General features: G+C 48.7%; 1 protein-coding gene across 1 annotated transcript in view; it reads left to right on the top strand.

Annotated features, from left to right (window-relative positions):
* The window catches only part of SLC26A5 (solute carrier family 26 member 5), a 676177-nt gene that overhangs the window by 556371 nt on the left and 93157 nt on the right, over nt 1-26649 (top strand). The window lies entirely within an intron of this gene.

Genomic DNA, 26649 nt, shown 5'->3' with positions numbered 1-26649 from the left:
CGCGATCCGCTGGACCCGATGGCCTTTCCAATGTCACACTGAAAGCAAACAACGAGCTGTGGACAACCTTCATTTTCCATTTATTCCTAACAATTGCAGCAACAAAAATGATACCTAAATCTTGGAACTCGGCCATCATAGTTCCCATTTTTAAGAAAGGATGCCGCGACGATCCGGCCAACTATCGACCAATTGCTCTTTTAGATATCCTGGGGAAGATATTTGCGTCCTTTCTACAACAGAAGCTGTCAAAGTGGGCTATGTGTTCTGGTCACTTCGACTTACGTCAGACAGGTTTCACCAAAGGCGTAGGAACAGAAGTGAACTTAACTATACTAAACCTGCTGAAATTAAATGCTCTACAACAAGGCAAGAATCTCTTTCTTGCCTTTATTGATATGAAACAGGCTTTTGACTCCTTAGATCAAACAAAATTGTGGAAAAAACTGACAAACTGGTCGTGTCCATCTGAATTATTGCAGCCGATAATGGCTCTCCACAAAGATACCTCAGTTAGAGTGCGAATCAACGAAGCAGGTGAGCTGACCGACAAAATAAGAACGAATAAAGGAGTCAAACAGGGATGCCCCTTAGCTGCCCTGCTATTCAAGCTCTTCATATCCGATATATCTGAAGCATTTACACAGACACGCTGTTTCCTCCCCAAGGATAGACAACAACAGCATTAGCTGGATAATATATGCAGACGATATTGTCCTATTAGATGCAACACCGATTGGACTTCAGAGACTGTTATATGCATTGGAAAGCTATCTATCAGACAATTCGCTGCAAATCAATGTAGCAAAAACAAAGGTCATGTCGATCGGAACTACATCCAAAAGACTAACAAAGAACTTTAGTTGGAATCTTGATGTACTTCAGATCCAACCTGTATCATCTATTAGATAACTAGGCATTGTCTATAACATCTCAATAAGAGAGCATGGGTGGATCTGCGACCTGAAACAACGTATGTTGACATTTGCATTACAAGGATCGAAGCTACATGCTGAATATGGGAAATTTACCCTCAAACCTGTATTAACCTTCTACACACAAAAGGTAATTCCCTCAATCACATTTGGAGCTGAGGCTGGATGGAACCTAGATTATCAGATATGGCCAACCCTTGAAGGTCTCTTCTGGAGACGCATTCTCAAACTACCAAAAGGTGTCTCAATGATTTCTATCAGACATGAACTCGGACTTGAATCAATGCATAACATAGTTGTCTGGAAATCTCTAGCCATGCTCCGAAAGATGTCACTAAAGGACTGGGCTCCGGCTTACAAAATTTTTGCAAATATGATCCATCAACAACACTGTAGCATTACACAAAATTGGACTAATGGTCTAAAACGGATTTTAGATACTGCTGATGTAACGTGGGAAACCTTGATAGACACTCCCCAAATTGCGAAACAAAAACTAAGGAAATGGAATTGGATCGAGAACCTAGAACGAAGAAATCTCCTATCTATGTCGATCGACCTAGGCTCTCTAACAAATTGCCTGGACCACCTACCAAGATACTTACAAAAATTCCCTTCAAGGAAACACCGCAATCAATTTTTGAGACTACGGCTGAATGCACACACAACAAAGGAAATTCTATGGAGACGAAAAGCATCCAAAATTGTGAATAATCTTTGTAGGTTTTGTGAAACCACAGTCAAATCTGTAAAACACCTAATTAATGAATGCCCAAAAATTAAAGAACATCGAACCCGCTATTTGGGTGCTTTTGCTCCAATTGACGAAGACATGGACAAATGGTGGTACCACATACTATCTGGATCAAATGTGCCACTGACATGTGCAGTTTGCGATCTAGTGGAACATATTTTGAATGAGGATCAGTGTTAATCAGAAAGATTCCCTCTCCTTTCTTCATTGAATGATTATCACTGAAAGACTGCAATTTCCTTGTGTTGTCTTTGTTCTCTTGTTTTTCTTGACCTACTCCGGATCTATGTTTATGTATGTGAAAGCAAGATTGTTTATTGTTTATTGTAATTGAAGTTTAATTGTAAACTAATTGTTACAGTTAAAATAAAATTTTAAAAAAAATTGTTTGGCAACTTTTTTGCCAGGCGACAGTTTTGCAGGGACATTATTACACGGAACACACAATTCTGCTGTCCAATCGATGGAAGGATTGTATGCAGATAAGAATTGCGTTTCTTAGGATTAATTAATGGACATGTCTAGGGGAATTGTCTGATTCACAATGAATCCAAGGCCAATTGGGTGCCATATGTCACTTGCACATAGGCCACCTTGGTAGGTTCATTTTTTTTGTCTGGGTCGCAAAGTTTTGGTCCAGCAGCACAATGGCAGTAACCTTCCTCCGGGTATACAGCCATTCTAGTTGTATTTCCAACGGGGCGGAGAGGGGCCATGCGCTGGTAATCAGCCCAGGAAGGTATGTATCAATGTGTAGAGGGCTTGTCATCCTCTTTTTTTCTGATGGAGCCCATTCGATTTTTCCTTGACTTTGGAAGGCTTACTGGACATGTTCCCACTTTATGACCGGATCACTCCAGTGTAGAAATTGGTGATGGTTTTAGTCTACATCTCTCGGCCTCCAAAAGTGTGCTGCTAATAGTGCCAATTTGCATTGTTCCGCGTTGTCTCTCCAGCAACGGAATTTGGTGCTGAAAGGCGTGTGCTTAGAATTGTACACAATACAGATAGGTCAGATCTTTTGGCCATCTGGTGATCAGTTCTCAAAACCTGATTGATCAAAGCTTGTAAAGACATACTTCAGAGACATGAATAAGTTGCTCCTTGTACTCCTCGTGAAGCCCCCTCATGGAGAGTGTCAGCTCAATGATCTCTAGCTACAAAGACGCTGTAGCAAACTGTTTAAAGTGACTGACATGGGGTATTCGGTTTTGTATTCCTTGCTTTGTCAGAACTGTGAATCATCCACATACATTTGAAACTTGGGGGTAAACAATTTGATTGTTGCTGCAGAACTCGCTTGGTGTATTGCACACGCAGGGAACCCAGACAGAGGTATTCCATGCCTGCATGTCAGCTGCAACATGGCAGCCCATATGCAGGGAAAACCGAGATTTCTCAGGCTTCATGGGCAGAAGGTGGTGCTGCCAGCGGGGATAGAACCACAGCTCGTAGGTCGGGCCGGTGCTGATGGTGCACGGGTACCATAACACATGGTTTGGCTATTGGGGCCACACCCGCCCTCTGGCTTCACTCCCCTTATACGTTTATTGGCCTGCCCACCTGCATTCATGACAATGCTTACTTCACACCACCAGCAAACCCAATCAAATTGTTTACCCCCAAATTTCAAATGTTTGTGGATGATTCACAGTTCTGACTGGACATTACAGCCAAGGATTTGCATAGTGTGCCTGTTTCAGCTCTTTTGCAAAGGTTCTGAAACAGCTCTGTCTGGATGATGAAAATGCAGATATGTTATGCTTTGGCATACCTAAGCCCATCACCTTGCCTTTGAATTGTCAGTCCCCTGGGGAACACCGACAACACCTGTCGATGAAGCAAATCTGAGAATTATGTTTGACAGTTGCGGCCGTGTCTCCCATAAATCAGCATGACCTCACAGGAAACACTTTCTCAAATCCTTTACCTCCTACAGATGCCATGGAAAACAAAGGTCACCAAACGCCAGTACTTTCCAGATTGGACTATTGTAAAGCTACCTCTAGGTGCTTCAGTAACCTTGATTCACCAACTGCCACTGTTGCGTAACAAAGCTGCAAGAATGTTGTTCAACATAAACACTTCGTCCTCAATAACACTGGACCTAAAGGCATGATGCTGTCTCCCTTTCAAACATAGAATCCTCCTCCCTCAAGGCCATATGTCCACAAAGTCTGTATGAACACAGAATGCTACTGTACAATGTAGCTTATGTACATACCAACTAAATATGAGTTTGACATCCACGCACCTAAATGTAATCACTATGTAGACCCTTAAAGGAAACCATCTTGGAGGCCGCATTGTTGCATTAGTTGGATCAACTAATTGTAGCAACCTACCCTTTGAAATCAGCGCAGAATTCCCAGGGCTATGACATAAAAAGAACAGCCAGCGAGTGGCCATTCGAGGGCAATTAATGGTTATGGAGAGAGGCAAGCGGAGCAATGAAAGGTTTACATGAGAATCATTCACGATCAGTGGGATGTACAGGGGTGGCGTATGGAACGGTGTGATAATGCTCCTGTGTTTTGCTTTCTATCTTGTTTACCAATATGGTTGAAAAAAGAGTGAAAGAAGGAAGGAAGTGGAAAACATCTAGAAGGAAGTAAAGAGTTGAAGGGGTGAGACGTGAGTGTGGGCAGGTGGAGACAAATAGGATAAGTTGTTTGAACCTTTCGTGGACAGAGCACAGGACCAAAAAAAGCGAGGCCATAATGGACTGAGTTCTGCCAAGGGCCTGGTGGTATTTAAGGACTGTGCAAGAAGCAGGCTGTGGAGGTGATCTGGGGGCCATGGTAAGGTCTGAGACGAGAGTCATAAAAGTGACAATCCAACCTACCCGAGTTCAGAGAATGTATATGTGAAAGCCATCATTAGTGGAAAGGCTGAGTACCCTGGGGTGAATTTGTTGTGATTAGATCTTATGACTAGCCTCTGTCAAAAACGCCTAAGCGTGCAGGTGAGGGGGGCCTGGTAGCAGAGTCCAGGACCTGTGCAAAAGCCAGACAGCCACTTCGCTGCCTAAGATGGACAAAGATCAAATAAAGAAGAGGTCTGGACAATATAGAGCCCAAAGACTGTGAGGGACTATTTTGAGCTGCTGTACGGTGGATTTGACCCACAGATATTGAGGAAGAAAAGAGGACCATTGGCGTCAAAAGCTAAGAACTTTGGCACCTGTTATACTGCTTGTTCTACTGTTTTCATTCTCACCTATATTGCTTCAGTCAAACTTAATCCTTTTGTGTGATATTAGTAAAGCCAGCCTAGACATTTTATCTTGGGCTCAAGTTGTGTGGGGATCCCCTGGTTGTGGCAGGCTGCTCTTGCCTAAAAATTAAGTCAATAGTGCAGTGTAAAAGTCTTCACCAATTTCCAGGTGGCACCTACACATATTTTAGCTGTATTGAGATTCCTTAGAAGTGCAGAAGTAGCTACCTTCCCCCTTGTGAAGTGAGATTCGGGCCTTCCTGCAAGGGTTATGCCAGCTTTTCGATGGCATATTTGAATGCATGAGACTAGCCATCTGTATAAGGACCTCTCGGCTGGAGAGGAGCAGTTTGGGAAAGAGGAAGATGGAAAAAGTTCTATCTGATGTTATGGCTACCAAAAATGATGCTGTATGTCTGCCTCCTGGTGAATAGGTTTGAAGTGACATTGCCAGAACAATATTAATTTCCTATCGCGTGGAAGGTCTTCAAACAGAAAGTTAGTGTTTTACAACCACTTTGGAAGGCCTTAGTCAATGGAACGGCAATTCAAAATTTGTGAATCTGTTTTTTCCATTAGCTCTGATGGCTGGTAAAAGAACCTTAATAGAGGAAAATTGTAAAAAGGATTTAGTCAGATGAAGAAGGTAAGAGATTACTGCACCTTTTTGGAAGTTGTAGGGTCTACACCTCTCCCCAGACACCAGAAGTCTAATCTTTTCCACATGTATACATACAAGAAACTAATAGATGGTCTTTTTGCTTCCTAAAGAACCTGCATGCAGTCATCTTGGTGGTCTAAGTGATGGTACTGCAGGTACTTAGGAGCCATTAGTTGCCACTGAGCTATAATACACGTGTATTATAGCTCAATGGCAACGTGCTCATCTTAGAAGCAAGATGACCTAGAGCAACACAGGTTTGAATCCTGGGTCTGCGCTTAGAAACCTCTTCAGTATTATGCGCGTTATAACTAATGAATTATAATTAACATGCTGGTAAGTTTAGCAATGGAAGGGTGTGATAGAAGACAATCTGATTCGTTCTAAACATGACATCCTGTCTGCCCAGCAGAGTGCAGTGTAGTTCTAGTGACAGGTGGATCAGGTCTTTGAGTATCGCCACTGTCGAGGTCAATCTGGAGCAATGGGAATCATTGTTGTCTTGGCTTACTTCAAATTCAGGATTACCTTTGGCAGGAGTGCATACAGAAAACTGCCTGACCGATTGACAAAATGGCATTCCCCTTGGACCATGGCTCTGGGTATCTTGAGACAAAGTGGGATGTATGTTGTGTTTTCTGAAGCAGCAAACGGGGTAGTTTGAAGACTTCTCCCTCTTACCATGACTTGAAGGGATCTGCTCAGAGTGTCCACTTGCACATTCTCCATCCCTGTATATGCTTACCTCGGGCGGTCCTTGGATCTTGTGCCGCACTCCTAGTACATTATAGCTATGTTGTCTGTTTCCATCAGGATTGAAAGCCATTTTTTTGACTCCTCTTAATTGCAGAATGTTTATATGCTACATCTTCACAGTCCCTGTCTCCGTATACATAGTGGTCAGCTGATCATGTGTTGTACCATAACCCTGCATGGTCCAATTCGTCACTGGATCACTGCGTCAGCTGGGTTTGCAGAAGCAGACCTCGAAGAACATTTTTGTCCTTGCACCACCATGACAAAGATGCCATTGCATTCTGAATCGGTGTGAGAATTGCCTTACAATTCAATTTTTGCAGCAGCAGCTGAGTCCTCACACGTTCCTGCAGAGATCTCATGTGCATCACTGCATGAGGAACAATGCAAATATAAGAGGCCCTCGCTCCCAGAAGGTAAGAAAGGTAGCTTGTTGTGTTTGACGCTCTCAGGATTTGACATTTGAATCTGATAAAACGCAGCATCTTCTCCAAAGGGTATACACTTGCTTTTTTCATAACCAATATGGCTTGGAGCAAGTGGATAATTTGGCTTATTCATATTGTGAAAAACCAGAGGGTGTTTGACAAGCCAGTCCCCGGGATCCCGTACTCAAGTGCCCAGGGAAGGGCCATCGCTTTTGGATCCCGACCCTGTGGGTGGACAAGCGAGGGAGGATCACCTGGGTAGGGGGTCCTCGGGGAATGGGGGAGAGACACCCGATGGTGAGGCATGGTTACCCCCTTGCCCAGCTTTTATGTAACTTCTATCCCTACCTACTTTCTGGGACACTACAACTCATATGATCCTAATCCCTTCTATGCTAGCAGAAACACTGAGATGAGTAAAATGCGGATTGAGACTAGACAGGCCAACTCTTAGCACTTTACAATGGCCCTGTCCCACTATTGAGGCCAGGCAGCTTCAGGCAGTTGGGCTTAGTATCACACACCTGCCATACATTAACCATCACGCTGACAATAAAAGGTGCAGTGCACAGACACACTTTGAGCAAGGCACGGTACGAGAAGGAGCATCTCGGCCACGGCTGTGGGGAACCAGGGTATGGAGAACGGAAGGCCACAGAGCTGTTAGATTGCAAGAGAGAGCAAGAAGAAGCCAGGCGAGAGATTGTGTTTCTAAAGGGCCTGAGAGGTTAGCCGCAAGAAGCAGAAGAGCTGAAGGGAATATTCCTTTGATGTGTTTGAAAGTTGCCAGCTTCCCTCTCGTGACAACAGGAGTGTTGGGGAGGAACCGAAGGGCCGATGGTGGAGGAAAAGAAGCTAAAGCCGAACACAGCCGGTGAGTTCGTTAATTTAGCAGGAGCCCGCTTTGTGAAAGGCGCGTGTGATAACAGTAACTAGCAAGGTTACGCATCTGAAGTAAAAGCAAGAAAAGAAAGAGACGATTGTTCTGAAGCTATACAAGTTAGCAGAGTGGTCCTGTGAAACGAAGAGCAATGCAGAAAGTCTATGTGGATCATGAACTTTAAAGTGAGCGCGATGAAAGTAAATCAAAGCGGAAGGTTGCAATAAAGTGAACCGTGATCCCGAAAAGCTTGTTAAGTGTTTCTGAACTTTAATTTGCTCATGAGAAAAGGAAAGCCAAGCAGAAGGTTGCCAGAAAGTGAATCTACAATACCTGAAAGGCATTTCACGAGACAGGCTTGAGCCCGGCAAAGGGAAGCCTACAATGGAATTGGGTTGGTCGAAGTGGTCATGCATACAAGGGGAAGGCATAAAAGGAGGACGGGTAATGTGAGCACAGAGAACTGAAACCACAATGCTCGCAGTTGGGGGCAGGGGTGGGGGGGGTCCTAAAGAGAGGAGACAGTGCAATAATGTGCAAAAATACAATAGAGACCACAGGGGGGTGGGGGCAGGAGTGAGAGAGAAAATGCAATTCAGTACAGAATACTGTACGGAAGACTAGTAACTCTGGGGGACCTAGAGGAGTAAGAAGGGAAAGCAACAATGCCACAAATAAACAGTACAATAAAATAGTCACAAAACAATAGAGTGTGAGAGGGGAATGCAAATACAGTACAAGATACGCAAGACACTAGTAACCTTGGGGGACCTAGAGGAGAAGAGGAGGATACATACAATACAACAGGAAAACAATAATCACAGCCTGGGGGGATCTGAAGGGGTAAGGAAGAGGGAGGAGAAGGACCCAAGAGACGAGGGGAATGCGCACAAGGAGACAGGTAGAGAGGGAAAGGATGCACAAGGCCGGGAGAGGCAGAGCAAGAGTTGCGGGTGGAAAGAGCACGTGGATAAGGGCAGAGAGGGGAAAGGACGTGCAAGGCTGGCAGAAGCAGAGCCTGAGTTGCAGGTGGAAAGCGCACATGGGGACGGGACGAGAGGGGTAAGGACACGCAAGACTGGGAGAACGGAGCCGAGTTGCGGGTGGAAAGTGCATGTGGAGTCGGGAAGGAGGTGTAAGGCCCGGGAGTTGCATGGAGTGCAGCAGTGCTACTCTCCTTCCCTGCACTTTCTTACCTTACGGACTTGGGTTGACAGAGTGTTGTTTGTGCTCGCAATCTCTGCCGCTACCTCTTCGTCACCAAACACCTGCGTCACACAACACTGCGGCCTTGTCCTGCAAGGGCTTTGCTGCAGAGGGTCTGATCCTCAGTTCTTAAAGGTTCGGGTGCGTGGATGTTGCGTTGCATGCTATGTGTCGACGGGCAGCATCTCCTGCGTACCTGTGTCTCAACACTGCAGCCTTATCCTGCAAGAGCTTTCCCAATGGTCCGGCACTTCATGACTTTTTTGGGGAGACTGCTTCTTGTTACTGGTTCCCTTTGAGCTAAGTAGTAAATCTCAGGGACACTCTATCTCCTTGTGAGGTTTCGCAACCCACCCATAGAATTGTGGAATATTGGGCCAAGGATCAACCTGGCTCTGGTAAACCTGGAAGTACTGCCATCGCGGTCTTGTTTTGTTCCCTCTCAATCTTGAACTTAAATTGTTCCGTGGGACATGTGTTCCTATCACCATAGATGATGGTGATGGTGACAAGGTAAATATTTATTTGTTCAGGAAATTAGAGGTTAGCATAAATGCTCCTACCTTCCGGTCCCCTTTCTTCCATTCTGAATGGGCGTCCCGTGTACGGGGACGGGACTGAAACCTTCCAGCAGTGAATAATTGAGCTTCCCCTTTAAATTTAAGTAGGGTGTGCAGGGGTGCAGCCGCAAGCGTGACTTTGCAAGCTAGCCCAGCCCTCCGGCGCCTTACCTCAGTCCGATTTACCAAGCGGACGGGAACGGGCCTATCGGTGAACGCTGTGGGCACTTTTTTTGCTAAGCAGCGGCTTCCCTCACAATTTTCTGTCAATCTTTTTCATCTAGATTTACACCGGCGTCTGGTTCCTCACCTTCCCTGGCACATGTTTGGCATGGGATGGTTTACGTGTTGTGCCTCGTGCGACCACTCCTTCCTGGCATCAGACCCCTACATGCTCTGCCTTGATTGCCTGGGAGTCGATCACCGGTGGGATGCGTGCGCTGCCTGCAATGCGTTAACACTGATGGCTCTCAAGAACAGATTAGCAAGGTGAAGCGAAATCTTCTCCAACTCACCTCCACATCACATCAAGGCCTCTAAAGCACAGAAAAAGGTAAGTGCATTATGTACCAAGGCACCCCAGCAGGGGGATTCCTATCTGGCGGAGTTCTTCAACTATGAGGGGTCATTCCGATCTTTGTACCAGTGTCAGATCTGAAGCTCACAAGGCTACGGGCGCCCGTGCTGAGGGATCTCGCGGTCCTTCCGGGGCTGGCATCTCAGGGCACAAAAGATCTTCTACCACACGTACGTTTGAGGGGCCGTTGGGCCCTGTGGCCGGGCCTACGCCTGAGGGGGTGCCTTCACGCACCATGAGGCAGACTGTCAGTCGGTCAACTGAGGGCGTCAAGCTTACTTGGAGCATCCTCTGAGGTCCCCTCAAACTCCACTGTCGTCTGAGGGCTCACAGAGACCTAGTACTAGGGACACTGCACTGAACCCTGTTTTTCTGCGTATTCCTGATGTAGCAGTGGAGACACACAAAATGGCGGGCACTCACGTGGCCGGCAGTGCTGGGTCAGATGGGCGTCCTCGCACAGAGTACTCCTCTTCGTCCTCGGAGTAGGCTACACAGGCAGGAAGAGAACCTTCCTCGCCTTCAGCTTATGGTGGAACTCCAGGGTGCAGGGACAAGGGTCTTCGCACCAACATGGTACCCTTTTTCGGTACACCAGGGATACCATGTCACATCCAAATACCAGGGGGAACAGCCTGCAGGTCGGCATGGACGGTCCAGCTCCCATCAGGACACCTCAACAACGGCGCTGCAGTCCTCATAGGTGACCTGCAAAGACAGATTCTTCGACAGATTTTTGGCACGAGTGAAGTCCCAACAAATGTCAGAATTCTAAAAGGGCTTATCAGGGAGGTAGTTCCACAAATGTTGCCTGAGCAACCTCTTCACAGGCTCTGCTGATGGTGCTTCGGCAGCTACCACCCCAGCAACCGCTTTCTCAGACTCTGCTGATGACGCTTCCGCAGCTGCCGTGAACTCCCACCACTGCCTCATCTGCCACTGGCACCGCCGAATCCTATAGCCGCAACAGCTTAGGACCCAGTACCAGACACCTTGCAGCCCGTCAGCTTACAGGAACAAGGACCGGGGCAGGGGGCCGGTCATGATACCGATGATGGGGACGACGAAGAGGAAAACTCCACAGTTAGGCAGCCTTTAAGGCGGGACTAGCGGAAGCAAAGTGGATAGCGCAAGATATGTTGGTCGTCAGTGGTGCAAATCGACACAACCAGTAGAGGATTATGTCTTGGAGTGGACATGGATTTTGGAGCACTAAATTGTGTGCAGCCAATTGAACAAGAATGAATCCTGAACAGCACTAAAAACAATCCCTAGCTAGAAGCACACCCTGTCCCTGTCAGCGGGTGCAGTCCCTAGGATGATGGTGATGTAATCAGAAAAGCGGGAGGAATGTGTGCCTGCTCTACAATATGCAGTCAATCTGGCATATAAATCATTCACCTAAAAACCCACATTGATGGTAAACCATGCAGGAAACAGAGCATCATTGTCTCAGCTTTTTTATACACCAAACATTTCTGAGAGGAATTACTTGTGTAGACCTTGTTTATTCACCAACAAAGCAATATGTTGTTGGAGCATTTGTGTTGGGTTCCAGTGGGTGTTTAAAAATACCTTACGGTAGGAGCAGAATCTATAGTGCTCGAGTAGGGGCATCAGTCCCTTGGATCCATGGCTCCGGATCGGGCAGCCATCTCATAACCTAGGGAAATGGGGGAGAGAAAAGAATAAGCCGGGTCAGCTATATCTTCTATGGGGATAGCTTCTATCACTAACATTCTGTCACTGATAATACAGTCTAGCACTGGAAAGACAGTGTGCCATGATTTGAGGCTTAAAAAGACTGGAATTTCGTATGCTTGCCTGAGAACACCCTGTCATTCAGATGTGTCATCTCTGCAAAGAATGGTTAGGCAGGACAGTAAATCAATGTATGTCCCTTTGTATACAGACACTGGTGCGGGGCTGCAATAACTCAGCATGTCGCTGAGTAAAGGAGGCTCTGGGTGCAGTATCTAACCGTCTCGCTATCCTATGCACTCGCTCTGCATGGATCCTTCCTCAAGTCTTTCGTACGCTGTTAGGCATACAGCCCGGCGCATGTTATGTTGTTTTATTTTGTCACCCTGGGCGGGGCCTGAAGTCACTATGAGAACTGCCGCCAAGCGGCAGCCATCTTGGAATGTGATGCCATGGCATGGTGTGGATGGTTTCGGAAACCACATGTGCGATTTAAGGATAAGGTGGCAGATAAAAACTGCAGTATCTTTCCATCGCATGAGCCTTATCTCTTGGTCAGTAATTCATGCTCTATTCACATCCGGCCTGGAGCTAGTTGTGTTATTTCAGTAGCTTGGGCAGGGCCTAAAATCACTGGGCTGGCTGCCTCTCAAGGAGGCAGCCATCTTGGAATGGAATGCCAGCTCATGGCATCGATGGTACGGACGGCCGAAATTGACCTTTCAAGGCGGAATTGTAGGACAGAATTCTATTTCTTAGACTTAAGTCAGAATCCAACTCCAAATGAAGAGCAAATTATAGTTTGAATTGAACTGAACTCTAACTTTGGTTGGGGGAATTGACTCTATAGACAGTCTATGTAGAGTGGGGCTGTCCTAATGATGTCCTGGAAGTAATTAATGAGCTTTACTCTGGAACTACTGTTAAAGTGAGGATGAACAGATCAGGTCTCCTTTCAAGGGAAATTTCAACTAACAAAGGGCTAAAACAAGGCTGCTCTTTGGCACCTGAACTATTCAATGTATATATGTCGGACGTAAAACACGCCTTTATAGATACCCGATGCTTCCCACCGAAAATTGACGGCACTGTGGTAGGAGGCTTATTGTATGCTGATGACGTCGTGCTGGTGGATCAGACGCCAGTAGGCTTACAAAGGCAATTAGACACACTACAAAAGTATGTAGAAACAAATAGTCTCTTAATAAATCCCAAAAAATCTAGGATTATGACCTTTGGAGATGCCTGTGTGCGAGGTGGGAAAAGACCGACAGCATGGTACCTATTGGGAGAGAAAATCCCAGTGGTGAAATCATTTACCTACCTTGGAGTTTGTCTGAACACCAGCAAAACTGACACCGCAAGACTGGAGTTGTTAAGAAGAAAAGCAAAAAGCTTGGCAGGTCATGGAAGAATACTTTGTAAGAGATTGTATGGGTTTTCAGTAAGCCTGTTGGTTTCCTCCAACCGGATAAAGGTTCTGCCAATTCTAACTCGTGGAGCGGAAACCTCCTTCTCCTTCCAGGCAGAGAATTGGCCAAAGATTGAGGAAATCCTTCGGAAAAAAGTACTCTGGCTCCCGAAAAGTACACCTATTCAGGCAATTTGTATGGAACTGGGTCAAACATCGTTGAAGGCCATAGTGACCTGGAAATCCCTCTCCCTCTATATAAAGTGCATTGAAAAATCCCAGCGGGGAGGATTTGTGGTACTAAAAAAGGCTTTAGAAAAGAACACCAAAGCCACACTCTCAGAATGGAAAACTATCTGCCAAACGATCATAACTGACCTGGGTGAAATTGAAAAAACCTTGTTGGAGAATCCAGATAAGGTTAAAAACAAATTGTACACACAGGACTGGATAGTAACACAGGATGAAAGACAAGTTTACAAACTAAATGGAAAACCTTTCCACGAACCGAGAAGACTAAATACACTACCAAAATATCTTCAGCTCTTTCCTAACTCGTACTACAGAGACCAATTTTTGAGATTTCGATTGAACTTATTTCCCACCAGAAAAATATTAAGGCCAAGGAAGGACAGTAATGGAGTTGTATCATGCAGACTCTGTCAAGCCGAAGAGTCACTGAAACATCCTGTGCTATTCTGTCCTGCAACAAAGGATTTAAGAACGAAACTCATGAGCAAAGAGATGAGTAAGTAATTAGGATATATATGCGGGGGGAAACCCCCCCCGCAGCCCCCTACCCAATCCAACCCCCCACCCAATCCCCTTATATTATTCGAACAATTGTGTAATTCGAACAATTGTAAACAAACAATTTGGGTAATACCATATGTCCAGGAGAGTATTATTGACCTTGCCTCTGAGGGGTCTGAATTATTCCATTCCTCTAGTGATGAACTTAAAAAAAGACTTGTACACACACTGCCAGGTCTTTCGTTATCCCATCCAAACACTAGACAAAGGTATACACTCTGAGCCAGCGCATAACTGACCAAAAGACACAAGCATTTGGAGGTTTCAGAGAAGGGTTCAGAGACTTCCAGGAATGGAGAACCCGCCAACCTGACAGATCGCCTATCTTGCAGAGGAGGAAACGGCAGCGTATATCAACTCAGGGGTTTTTCCAGTTCTCCTCCTCGTCCTCCGCTAAAGATTCCAGTATAAAATGATATCCAGGTCCGGATCCACCCACAGCTCCCCTGTGGGAGGCAGGCTATCTCTGTATTTGGGCAACTGGCGACTGATTTCCAAGTACCCATGGATCCTATCAATAGTTTCTATGGGTTCCATACTCCCCATTACACCCCCCTCTTTCTTCATTGCTGATCCAAATCGGCTCTCCAGCACTACTCGGGAAATTGTGCAACTCTGCAGAGATCAAGCAGTGGAACCTGTACCCACCCTGGACAGGGGCAGAGGGTTTTATTCCAGCATATTTGCAATTCCCAATAACAAATAGGCTTGCCTGAGGGTAGTGCTGGATCTTTCCTTTCTTAATCTGTTCTTCTACCTAGAGCGATTTAAGATGGTGCCGCCAGCCCATATTGCAGAGGCGCTCTGCGAGGGAGTTTGGATATGCGCCCTTCTTGGACCTGAAGGGCGCATATTTAAATAGGGACATATATCAGCCACACAGGAGATTCCTAAGGTTTACTATGATGGGCAAGCATTTCCAATACAAGGGGCTTCCATTTGGGCTAAACTCAGCCCCCTTTGTTTTCACAAAGCTAATGAACACAATTGCAGCTCTGTTTGGGAACGAGTGTCACGATCTTTAACCCGTGATCTATGTGATTTGTTCGAAAAAAATAAATAAAACCAATCCCAAAAAAGATTTTTTTTTTCTTTCTCCCTCTTTGACTGCACATATATGTGGAGGGAGACCCCCCACATGCACCTCCCTCGCCCCTCTGAATTTTTTATTAACTCCCCTCCTCCCCCCCCCGCCCCACATATATATGCAGTCAAATTCGGCACCCCATATTCCGTTTTTCGATTCAGCCTTTTTGCCCTTGAGCTTTTCTGCCAATACCCTTTACCCTTACCTAGACGACTAGCTTGTCAGGGCAGCTTTCCGGATGGGGCACAACATTTGAAGCACAGGCTAGTGGATATGCTTCACCAGTTGGGTTTTTTACTCAATCTGAAGACTTCTCAACCATCTTCTACACAGAGTATTATCTTTCTGTGAGCAAAATGGGACACTGTGGCTCACCGTGTCTTCTCCACAAAGGAGAGACGGTCTGCCTTCAAAGGGTGATACACCCCTTTTTCAGCAGAGAAATTATGTCGGCATAGTGATTCCAGCATCTATTGGGGCTCTTAGCCTTGTGCAGTTTAACGATTCTGCATGCCAGAAAAAAATGAGGAGAATTCAAATTCATTTGGCATCCTGCTGGGATCAGAAGATGGGATCTCAAGCAGATAAACTACCTATCCTGCTGTTGCTCCGTTAGGATCTCTATTGGTGGCGCGCTTCCAACAATGCAGCAATTGGGGACCCACTCTGGCGACCAATCCCATCAGTCGTAGTAACCACCGATTCATCCCGGAGTGGCTGGGGAGCCACATTACAAAGCAAATTCATACATGAACTATGGAGCAAAGTGGACTCTCAGCTGTACATAAATGATTAGAACTCAAGGCCATCGGTCTAGCCCTGAACGCTTTTCTTCCTCTGGTACAGGGCAAAGCAGTCCTCGTGAGGCCAGACCGCTTAACCGATATATTTTACATAAACGGGGGGCAGAAGGTCCACTCTGCTATGCATGATAGCAATGGACATCTGGGAAAAGGCATTGGGCCTCATTACACAGTAGGCGGTAAAAAATGCGATTTACCGTCATGGCGCTATTAGCGTGTCCGCCATCGTAGGAGACCGCTAATAGCGTTCCATTACGAGTAAGCGGACACGCGCATAGGGCCATGCCGGTAAATGACCCTACCGCCATGGCGCAAAAGCACCTTTCCGGCTCCGACCAAAGTGCTGATAGCACCTCCGCCCTCATGCTGCACGCTATTAGCGGTCACCGCTGTTAGCGGTCACTGCTATTAGCGGTCACCGTAAAACACCGGAAATAGCGTCATCGCACCGGAACGGGAAAGAGCCCGGCGGCCATCTTTAAAAACACAATCCATTGCCATCCCCTGCACTCAGGACCTGCAGCAACACCACGACTGGCAAAACCACATCCCACAAGAACAAACAATGCCCAAGGCCCTAAAGAAAGCCGATGCGCGCCAGCGCAAAGAACGCTTCTCAAACGAGGAATTGAAAATGCTGGCAGACACCCTGGCTGCAAATGCAGACGTAGTGTTCGCTAGCGACATGCGGCGCCCTGCACTCCTGAGAAAAAAGGAAATCTGGGCTGAGGTGGCGCAGAAAGTCAGTGCGGTGGGCTCCACCCCCCGCACCGTAAAGGACGTGCGCAAGCGGTGGGATGATCTGCGCCTCCGTGTACGCAGCATTTTATCGGCCAGCAGGAATCTGGCCATGGGCACAGGAGGCGGAGGAGGATCCCCGATGAAGATGCAGGAGTGGGAGGAGACATGTGCCAGCACCATTGGCATAGAATCCATCGAGGGAGTGGGCCGAATGGAGTGTGGTGTGGCAACAACGTCAGACGGAGGTGAGTGACCACGCAAAACACTGCAATGCTAAGCATGAGTCCCTCCCCCAAATGTGAAATGGGAATTAGCTAATGGATGGGGGTCATCACACACACATGTACACAACCCTGCATATATGCCGTGCACATCCCCACACAACCACATGCATGCAGCACCTCACACACGTGTCACCCTGACACATGTCCGGATGACCCACCCATCTGGCCAACAACCTGCAGGCCCAAACTAGATGTCCAAATCCAAAGAACTGCAGCAACAACAACATATGCATGATGCACGTTGACCCATCACTGATGCTATCCCTGTCTTGCTCCCCCACAGGGTCACATTCTGACAGTGAGGAGCTGGACTCTGCAACGCAGGCCCCACCACCCAAAAAGCAGGCCAAGGGAAAGGATGCAGGCACCAGGCCCAGTGCATCGAGGGGCACTGGGATATCTGGAGTGGCCCAGTGTTCAAAAGCCACACACGCAACGACCACACCAAGGGTCGAAATGCCATCCGACACTGTGGCAGCACCCCCACCCCCACCACTCAGGAGCCAGTGCCAGAAGGCACGCCGTCCGCAGCCAATAGCTCCGTCGGGGAAGCAGCAGCCACGGCACCTATGAGTGATGTGGACGACCCATGTCCGACACCGGAAGGGCAGCGTACACCCAGCTGTCCCCACTCCACAGCCCATGCAACACATCCAATGGCAGCATCCATGAGGTGCATGCCGGAGATTCAATGGATGGGTCATTCAGTCCCGTGGCGAGCTCACCTGATGTCGGCCACATGCAGCAAGCTGCGCCGAGGAGTAACGGGGGCAGGGCCGCAGACGACACCATGAGCCTGATACGCCAGCGCCAGGAGGAGTTCAATGCCCTGGTTGCCCGGCAAGTGAGCGAGGCTGCCTCGACCAGGGAGGAGATCCGGGTGTTGTCAAGGGACATGAAAGCTGCCATGGACAGCAACACGACGCGCCTATGTGACGAGATGGCCGCTGTGAGGCAGGTCCTAACGCGCATTGCTGAGGCGATGGAGAGCATGCGTCACTCACAGGGAACAGATCAACCAGCCACCCCCTCGTCTACTAGCTCCGACCAGACAACCATCCTGCGCAGGTCCAGCCGGTCCTTGCGGCGGTCAGACTCACAACCCCCCAATGGTGGTAGTGGAGGAGGGAAGTAGGGCCAGCCTGTCCCTGTTGACACTTGGGAACTAATGCAGCACTGATGTGCACACCATGTTTGGGGGAGTTGTGGGGGGAGGGGGGTGAGGGTGTTTGGGGGAGTTGTGGGGGGTGAGGGTGTTTGGTGGAGTTGTGGGGGGAGGGGGGTGAGGGTGTTTGGGGGAGTTGTGGGGGGAGGGGGGTGAGGGTTGTTGGGGTGGAGGGTACATGCACGTTTGAATGACATAATGCTCAATACACACGTAATGGCATGGATAATCACATGACTGGACATTGATTATTGTGTATGTGTGCTTTATTGTTGAAGGGTGCACTGTGTTTATGTCCTCCTTACACCCCGTGTCCTGAGCTGAACACCAATTGCACCCTCCTAATCCATGTGCATCAGAAACAATGGTCTATCAGGTGCTGCCGCACAGCACGTCCCTCATGGGCATTGCCACCTGCATGACCTGCAGCCCCCTCTCCTCCATCCTCATCCCCGTCATCATCCTCAGACGGTGGTCGCAGTTCAATGTCAGGGGGCATTGGCACATTCCGTCTGATACACATATTGTGAAGCATGACACATGCCATGGTGATCTTGGCCACCTTCTCATGCCCGTACAGGAGTGCCCCGCCCGACCTGCTGAGGCACCGGAAGCGTTCCTTCAATAGGCCGAATGTCTGCTCGATCACCACGCGGGTACGGGTGTGTGCATGATTGTAGTCCTCTTCGTGCCTGTTCTGTGGGTTCCGCACAGGGTTAAGGAGCCACCTCTTCAGGGGATAACCTGCATCACCTGCATGGGTGCAACAATGGGTATGTGTAAGTGTCTACAAAATGTGGAGCGTGCACATATCACACAAACAAACATTGCATTTTCAACGACATCCACAGATCCAAGCACGCATGGCAATCAGGGTAACTGCAATGTGGGAAGGTGAGGTGGTCCTTGCAAGTGGACATGCACCATGCATGCATACGGCAGGGATTGCCATGTCCCGCCTGAGTTTAAGTGATTTGTGTTTCCTGGCCCTGGCAACGTTAGTGCCACACTGCTAGTACACTGCCATTCCTAAGTTGATGTCCCCATGCTGTTTGATGGCAATTCAGTGGTGGGGTACGGGTGTGGCTCACCACAATGGCTACAGGGGATCCATTTGTATGCACTCATGTGCGCGGACCATTTCTGATGTTGTTCAGCGTACATTTCAGTTGTGATTTTGATATGCATGTTGCTGATTTGTGTAATGGGGGGAATGGTGTGTTGTGCGGTGTGCATGTTGTTTGGAATGGCCTGTTTGGCGTAATGGATTGATATGTTTGTCGTGGCACTCACTTCCAGCATGTGGTTTTGTGTCTGGTCCATTGTGGGCTGCCTCACTGTACAGTGATGCAAATATGTATGTCCATTCTTCTCATGACACCAGTTCACGCCCAGTTGGAGTATGCATCTCCCCCCCCCCCCCATTCACGCCCAGTTGGAGTATGCATCTCCCCCCCCACTCACAATCCACATCACACTGACATGTGGTCGGCCTGCTACTCACCAAGTAGCCACGAACGTTGTCCAGCATGTCGCTCCATGTATCGTGGTATTGTCGAGTTCCGCAGGACCATTGCATCATGGGTTGAACCGGGATATCGGGCACAGCAATGTGTGATGATCTTGTTGGAGTCACATACCATTTGGACGTTGATGGAGTGGTATAGCTTTCTGTTACGGTACACTGCCTCATTGGCATGTGGGACCACCAGTTCTACATGGGTACAGTCGATGGCCCCGATGCAACTTGGGATGCCTGCCAGTGAATGGAAGCCAACTTTGGTGTTGGAGATCTCCTGGGCAGTCCGTGGCATGTATATGTGTTGACTTGTGTGCTTCAGGAGGGCATCGAGCACCTGGTTCAGTGTGCGTGAGAATACTGGTTGTGATATGCCATGCATCTGACCTACCGTATGCTGGTAGGTGCCTGTGGCCAAGAAGTGGAGCACTGTTACTACCTTCAGTAGAGGGGGGATGGCAGTACGGATGTCAATGAGACTCACAATGTCGTTGTATATCATGTCTACAATGGTGGTGATGGTATCCCAGTCCAGACGGTACAGGGTGTGTATCTGCTCAGGGGTTAGGTTGACTGGACTGGCTCTGATCCTGGGAATTGGTGGCTGCCTCTGTGGTATCACTAGGTGCACTGGTGGTGCTTGCTGCGCCTGTCTTGCCCTCCTCCTCCTCCTCCTCCTCCTGCGTCTCCTCTGTGCTGCCTGTTGTTGTAGCTGCTGCACTGCAATCATGTCCTCTAGCCCATGTAATGCTGCTAGTATTGCATCCATCTTGGTGTGGGAATGGGTGTGGGGAGGGGTGTGGTGTGCTCTTTTGTGCTGCCAGTCTCCATTGCCTCCACCTGTGCTGATTTTGTCCACCTGTGGCAGGTGGGAACTCTGCTGTGCTCTTTTAACGTGTGGTTCGCGATGCCGGTATTAGCGCCTTGCCGGTAAGGGTTCTTTGGGTCTACTACATGCCGGTATTGCCATGTACGCATGGCTCGTGATGCCGTGATATTAGCGCTATGCCGCTATTTCCGGTCTGAGGGGGCGCGCGCTCACGGACTTGCCGCTAATAGTGCCACCGTACTTAGCGGTGCCGCTAATAGCGGTATGTCCGGTTCGTGATTGGGGAGGGGATTTACCGATACCGGTAATCCCTTACCGGTAACGGTATGTCCCTACCGCCTACCGTGTAATGAGGCCCATTGTCTCACAATATAACACTGGGAGCATTTCACCTGCAGGGGGACAGCAATTCCGAAGCCGAGAGGTTGAGCATGCTGTGTAAGAATACGCACGAGTGGGAGCTGCAGATGCAGTCACTCAGGCCCGTCTTCAAAGAATGGGATCATTACTGAGTAGACCTATTCGCAATGGAGGACAACGCCAAGTAAGACTATGGGTCTACAGGGTGTACCAATTCTCTCTAACACCTTTAAAATGAAATTCCATATCAGAGAAGACTAGGCAGAAGCCTTTGGAGAACCAATCATGCAACTAGAGGTTTTTCCAGTCCTGAAGAAGGCAGCAATGTATGCAATACTGCTGAGACCAGTCGTCACAACTGATGTGGGAAAACTAGGCCCATACTTTGATTAACAATAGCGTTCTGGAATATTAGAAGATCCCTTGTTTTAAAAAAAAAAAAAAAAAAAAAAACACCTTGTCTGACCACTCAATGGTCACTCTCGAGGTCTCCCTAGCGAACACAGCAGTTCCCGGCCTTAACTGGAGATTTAAACCAGGCACACTTGCCGATGCAGTTTTCGCAGATGAACTGCGCAAAGAAATAATGGCCTTCATCGAGACAAACGAAGGCTCTGTTGACTCGCCCGGTACCCTCTGGGAAGCTCTAAAGTGCTTTGTCCGTGGCATATGCCTAGCTAAAGAAAATGGCCTATTAAAACGGATCCGCAAAGAGTTATCGGACAGTGAACAACGTCTGAAGACACTAGAGCTCCAGGTCCTCGTGACCCCAAACCCGCACACCCAAGCCAAACTAAAGGAAGAACTTCTGAAGTTCAAGGAAACGGCTGAACGGGAGATAAAATTCTTGGGTCACGGTCGCCAGGTCCGACAATATGGGGAAGGACAGAAACCAGGCACTTTGTTAGCCTGGCTGCTGTCGATGGACAGAACCCCGACTCTAGTTGAATGCGTTAAAGACGATCAAGGGCAGCCAGTGTACACAGAGGAGGACATTGCTCTCACATTTCGGAACTTCTATCCGAAACTGTACAGCTCCACAGGTATCTCAGATACCAAAGCTATACAAGAGTATCTCGACAACACCCAGTTGTACTGGGTGGAGGCAGACCTGCGAGAACCTCTGAACGCACCGCTGACTGAGGAGGAAATTCTGGAAGCAATAAAATCCCTCCCAAACTCGAAAGCACCAGGCCCAGATGAGCTCATTGGAGAGTTCTACAAAGCCCATGCGTCCATCCTCGCCCCACTCCTGCTTCGCGTTTATGAAGAAGCAATCGAACGTGGAAGCCTTCCCGCCACACTGCGCGAAGCCAACCTTATGGTGCTGCACAAAGCTGGCAAACCCGCAGATGACTGCGCATCCTACAGGCTGATCTCCTTAATCAACCTGGACAATAAAATCCTAGCCAAAATACTTGCATCAAGGCGCCTCCCTCTCATGCCGGCTCTGGTGATTGGAGACCAAGCCGGATTCATCCCCGGTCGCAGCACCAAATACGGCATCAGGAGACTGTTCGGGGTCATCGAGGCCGTAGATCCAATGCTACAAGCAATTGCGATAATGCTCGACGCTGAGAAGGCGTTTGACTCTGTAGAATGGCCATTCATGATGGCGGCGCTTAGGCAGATGGGCTTTGGCAGTTTCTTTTTTTTTTTTTTACTTTTCTTTATTGGCATGGTGAGAGAACAGACCATCAACACAATGTACAGCATAGCAAGAGTAACAGATACACACATGTTAATGCAATACATGGGAATGCCAGCCAGGTACAGATGGGGCCATCATTCGGATTCAAGCGGCACAGCAGTGGATTAGTTTACATCACCAGGAGGAGGGGAGGACAACAGTTCTAAGTCATCTTTGTTATTTAAATAGGTGCAAAATTCCGTCCACACATTCCTGGGACGAGAGGTCAGCGGGAGGGTATTGATGTAGTCCTCCTCGCACGCTTGAGTCCAGGTGAGGGCCCTCATCCACATCTCAAACGAAGGGGGGGATCGGCGCTTCCAACATTGTAATATGCATTTTTTGGCTATTATGGTGGCAACGCTCAGAAACCTAGACATTTTCCTCAACTCAGGGCTATCCCACAGGCCGAACAGTATAGCTAGGGGTTCTGAAGGGATACGGGACGCTGTGATATCTGAGAGAGCTTCAATTATGGCCCTCCAGTATGGGCCCAACGCATCACAGGACCAGAACATATGAGTGTGATCTGCAGCAGGAGACCCGCACTTAGGGCAGGTGCGAGCCTGGGTGTGTGCAAACCTGTCCAGTCTTTGAGGCGTGTAATATAGTCTGTTAAGGAGCTTGTATTGTATGCACCTATGTCTGGCATTCAGAGAGGTGGGTCGAGTGTGTATGCACATTTTCCCCCACATTGCGTCAGTGATGGGAAGGCCCAGCTCCTCACTCTACGTGTCTCGCTCCTTGACTGGCACGTCTGTGGGGTCGGCCATCAACCATTTGTACAGCGCGGACACAATCCCCCTAGCACCAGCCGAGTTGGATATGTAATGATCTCGGGTGAGTCTGGGGGCTCATCTGGGTATGAGGGCCACCAGGCGTGGAACACCGCCCTCAGCCTATAGTATTGTAGTAGTTCCAACGCAGTACCCAGGTGTCTGGGGTGACACGTCTGCGGAGTGATAAACTTCCCATCGGGGTAAAAGTCGGTCAGGGCCCGGTAGCCCAGGTCATGCCAGTGTTTCATTAAGAGTTTATCATGTGTAGGGCTGAGGCCCGGAAACTGCCAGATGGGCAGCCATTTGTAGTACGGGTGGTGGTCGGGTTGTGTCTGCAAGATATATTTCCAGGCCCTGACAGTGGCCGCTACAGGGTCTGCCGGGGCGTCGGCGTGATGTGTGATGGAGAATGAGGGAGAGGGTGTTAACACTCTCGCTTGCTAGTTTCTCGAGCTTCACATGCGGGGGGGGGGGGTTCGGAGAACGTGTACCAGTATGTGGCGTGTTGGGCCTGCGCGGCTGTCCAGTATTTAGCAAAATCGGGGGCGGTGAAACCCCCGTTACCATAGGAAAGAGTCATGTGTTGCCATTTCTTACGAACCGCGCCTGAGTGCCATAGAAATTGGGCACATGCAGCGTGCAGGTTCCTGAAATATCGCTTTCCGGGCCTGATCGGCACATTAGTGAAGACTTAGAGAAATTTAGGGACCATAATCATTTTGATTAGAGATAGACTCCCCGACAGAGAGTGGGAGACTGCGCCATTGAAATATTTGAGCCTCAGCAAGCTGCGCCACAGCCGCGTAGTTGTCAGCCAACAGTGAATCTTTAGTGAGGGACACCTGCACTCCAAGGTATCTGATGCCCCTCGGTGACCATCGGAGGGGGAATTCGCAGGGCGGTTGTGTAGTGGACGGGGTGAGCGGGAAGATTTCAGATTTGGAATAGTTTATGGTGAAGCCCGAGAAAGTGCCAATTTTGGTTATGTCTCTCAATATCGGGTCTAGGTAGGCAGCCGGGTCTCTAATATATAGGAGCACATCGTCGGCATATAGAGAAATGATCTCGGGAGTATCACGAAGACGTATACCTTTACGCGTATGTTTGTCCCTACGTTATCAGCCATGGGCTCTATAGCGAGGGCAAAGAGTATCGGAGAAAACAGGCAGCCCTGGCGGGTACCTCTGTGGAGAGCAAAGAGGGCCGAGGCCCTGGAGTTGACTAGGACTCTGGCTGCGGGGCTTTTGTAGAGAAGTTTGATGTATGCCCTCATGCGTGGGCCAATTCCCATTTTGTGGAGCAACGCCCACATGTATTGCCAGGACACCATATCAAATGCCTTCTGGGCATCGAGGGTGACCCCCACGGCCTGTGCGTAGGGGTCAATTCTAGCCAGAACATTGAACAGGCAATGGATATTAAGGGCGGTGGATCTGCCGGGCACAAAGCCACTCTGGTCGGGGTGGACTAAGTGGGGCATAATGGGGAGAAACCTATTGGCAATGATCTTGCCAAATATTTTTGTGTCAGTGTTGATCAGGGAAAGGGGCCTATAGGACCCACATTCGTCCAACGGTTTACCTGGCTTGGGTAATACAGTTATAAGTGCCTCACACATGGATTGTGGTAGGATGTTTAACGCTAAGGATTCGTTCCACACCTCCAGGAGTCTGGGTGCCAGAATGGCTACATGCTCCCGATAAAACTCTGAGGTGAGGCCGTCCGGGCCTGGCGCTTTGCCCCTAGGGCAGTTCGTGATGACCGTGGTTATCTCATCGAGGGTGATGGGGGCTTCAAGTAGGTCGCTGGTCGCGCAGGAGAGGAGGGTCATGGGGATTTGATCTAGCAGGGCGTCGGTGTCTTGCAGGCTGTGTTCTTGCTGGGGGCCATACAGGGTCGTGTAGAACGCGGTGAATGTCCCAAGGATATCATGGTCGGACCAACACATGGTGCCTCCTGTGTCTTTGACGCAATCAATACGATTCCTGCCCCCCTCAGTTCGGACCAGTCTGGACAGTGTCCTACCCGGCCTATCCCCCTCACCATACTTCCTGGCCGCCACGGGACTGGCAAAGTACCGAACTTCTCTTAGGGCATGAGACTCGAATGTTTCTAATTCCGCTCTGATCTGTGCCAGTGTGGTCGTGGAAGGGGCGGTGGCATATGCCCTCTCAAGCTCTTTTAATTTCGCTTCTGACTGTTGCAAGCTATTTTGTATGGCTTCAAGGAGCCCAGCCTCTCTAGATATGCACATCCCTCTGATGAAGACCTTGAATGCCTCCCAGCGCACTCCATCGGAGGTGTCATGCCTGTTGTTGCACTCAAAGAAGGTGTTGATGTCAGCTAGGATATCCGCTTTAAAGACTATGTCTAGCAGGGCCTCCGACTTAAATTTCCAAGAGGAGCGAGGGGGCTGGTCGTGTCCCAGTGTTATCTGAAGTGTTACCGGTGAGTGGTCCGATAGTGTGCGCGGTAATATCTTGGTCTCTGTAACCCTGCCCATCATGCAACTCATGAGGAAAAGGTCGATCCTGGAGAGGCTATCCTGTACCGATGAGTAAAATGTGTACTCTCTAACCTGTGGGTTGAGAGCTCTCCATACGTCCCTGAGATCCAGTGTGTCTATGTGGGCGTGTAACCTATGGGCTGCACGTGATGGGGATCTGCGGGCCGTCCCGGACCTATCCAGGTCTTTGTCTAGGATCAAATTCATGTCACCGCCCCATATGATGGGAATACCAATATATTTCAGAAGCTTGGTGGTGATGGCATCAAAGAACTCAGGGGCATCAAAGTTAGGGGTATATGTGTTCACTAGGAGGCATTCCATATTAGCTAGTGAGCAATGGAGGATCATGTATCTACCCTCAGGGTCAATATGGCTGTAGCGCAGGGAAAACTGGACTGACTTATGGATTAGAGTTAGGACCCCCCTGGATTGGGTGGAGTACTTCGTATAGTATCTGTTGTTGCCCCACGTGGGGGCGAGACATATTGCTAGGCGCCCAAGAGCATGGGTTTCTTGGAGAAAGAGGATTTTGGCGCCATGTCGCTGGGCATAGGCAGTTATCCTGCGGGCCTTAGTGAAATTGCTTATGCCACGGATATTCCATGTGACAATGTTCAGAGCCATAGCGTCACATTATGGAACATCCCAGTGGTAGTTTTTGTTAGGATTTTTCCTTATGCACTTGCTGTGTGCACAGTAGTGTTGAGTTGAAGTCATGCGTCTCTCAGCCATGTTTTTAACTGTTAACTCAACCCCAACTTCGCCACCCCCCACCCTCACTGCCCAACCCCAACATGCAGTGCAGACCTCCCACCCCAGAACACACATGGCGTCCCTTGGGCCTGCTCCTACCGGAAACCAAAGGTCAGAGGACCAGATCCAACGTGGATAGGGCCACATCCTAGCCCAACGGGGGCCAGTCAATAAAAGGAACAAAATAAAAGTGAAAGCAAACATTGCAACTGCGACGGGGGGCGCTGGTGCC

The sequence above is a fragment of the Ambystoma mexicanum genome, chromosome 12 (genome assembly GCF_040938575.1).
Source record: "Ambystoma mexicanum isolate Mex_15411 chromosome 12, UKY_AmexF1_1, whole genome shotgun sequence".
Classification (NCBI taxonomy): Eukaryota; Metazoa; Chordata; class Amphibia; order Caudata; family Ambystomatidae; genus Ambystoma; species Ambystoma mexicanum.
This window is presented reverse-complemented; position numbering and strand designations above follow the sequence as displayed.